Source organism: Etheostoma spectabile, chromosome 15, assembly GCF_008692095.1.
Source record: "Etheostoma spectabile isolate EspeVRDwgs_2016 chromosome 15, UIUC_Espe_1.0, whole genome shotgun sequence".
In the NCBI taxonomy this organism is placed as follows: domain Eukaryota; kingdom Metazoa; phylum Chordata; class Actinopteri; order Perciformes; family Percidae; genus Etheostoma; species Etheostoma spectabile.
In genome coordinates, this window is record NC_045747.1 from 33911221 (window position 1) to 33912886 (window position 1666).

The 1666-nt window shown below is 40.3% G+C and overlaps 1 protein-coding gene across 1 annotated transcript in view; it reads left to right on the top strand.

Moving 5' to 3' along the window:
* Positions 1-1666, top strand: part of wipi1 (WD repeat domain, phosphoinositide interacting 1) — a 24239-nt gene that overhangs the window by 19353 nt on the left and 3220 nt on the right.

The following is a 1666-nucleotide window of genomic DNA, read 5'->3' on the forward strand; positions in this document are numbered from 1 at the left end:
CACAGCTGGTTGGATCCTTTACTCTTTTTTTACAATGGGAGGAGATTTCTCCATTGAGTACTTTTACCTTTAATACAAATACATTTTCCTGATGATACTTAGACTTTTACTTAAGTAACATTTTAAATGCAGGACTTTAACTTGTAACGGAGTATTTTAACAGTGTGGCAGTAGTACTTTTACTGAAGTAAAGGATCTGAATACTCGTGCACCACTGCTGTTACAAGTACTAACCTAAAGGTTCCCAAACCAAGGCCCGAGGCATGTTGCATGCAGTAGTTCTATGTGAAATGAAGCTCTAAAAGCCTTACATTGTATACACCTCTTCCTGTTTGTTTCATGATGCAATCCAGTCAATTTCACACCAAAACACGCCCATTTAGGCTTCCAGTGTTGGCCGGTGTTCTTGTTTGGCAACAGTATTTTAACACTAATGGTAGTGTTTAGATCTCAAGATGTACAGTACTTGCAAATCATGTTTTGATGTTATTAAGAGGCATATGCTTGCACATTTCCAATGCCCATTCTCCGCCTTCGGCCTGTTAAATGTGGCCTCGGTGCTAAGTGCTTGTTGCATACAGTACATAGACAGATCTTATGTAGCATCAAGGCTTAACCCTCATGTTGTCCTTGTGATGTCCTCATGTTGTCTTCATGTTGTCCTCATGATGTCCTCATGTTGTCTTCATGTTGTCCTCATGTTGCCCTCATGGTTGTCATCTGTGCCCCATGTTGTCTCATGTTGCCTCTCATGTTGGTCTTCATGTTGTCTTCATGTTTGTTGCTTCATGTTTGTCTCCTCATGTTTCTTCATGTTGCCCTCATGTTGCCCTCATGTTGTCTTCAGTTGTCCTTATGTCTCCCTCCTGTTGTCCTCATGTTGTCCCCATTTGCCCTTCAGGTTTGTCCTCATTTTGTCCTCATGTTGTCTTCATGTTTTGTTTTCATGTTGCCCCATGTTGTCTTCATGTTGTCTTCTTGTTGCCCTCACTGTGTTGCCCTCATGTTGTCTTCATGTTGTCTTCAGTTGCCTATGGTTTGTCTTCATGTTTGTCTTCATTTTGTCTTCATTTTGCCCTCATGTTGTCTTCATGTTGCCCTCATGTTGCCTCATGTTGTCTTCATGTTGTCCTTATGTCGTCCTCTGTTGTCCTCATGTGCCCTCATGTTGCCCTCAGTTGTCCCTCATGTTTGCCTCATGTTTGCCCTCTCGGTTGCCCTCATGTTGCCCTCATGTTGCCCTCCTTTGTTCCCTCATGTTGCCTCTGTTCCCTCAGTTGTCCTCATGTTGTCCTCATGTGTCCTAATCACAATGTTCTTTTTAATTCCCCAAATAACATGATTGATTCCACCCAACGCTCTTTGCCAAGTACAATCTCTACTTCATTAATTTTGGGTCTTATTCAATTTTAGACTTTTGAGACAAACCATGTGAAGTTGTTTGAAATAGTTGAGTAAATTGACATATTCCATCTGTGATTATCCATCAAACATCCATCCTTTCATTGTAGTCCTCAATAATTCCTAATTTCTGCTTTTCTAACTCAAACATTAGGTTTAATTTCCTATATATATGAGATTTATTGACCATAAATTCCAAAAATAACTGTAAAACTACAGTTAATAAGCTAGGCAAGGCAAGGCAGCTTTATTTGTAGAGCACATT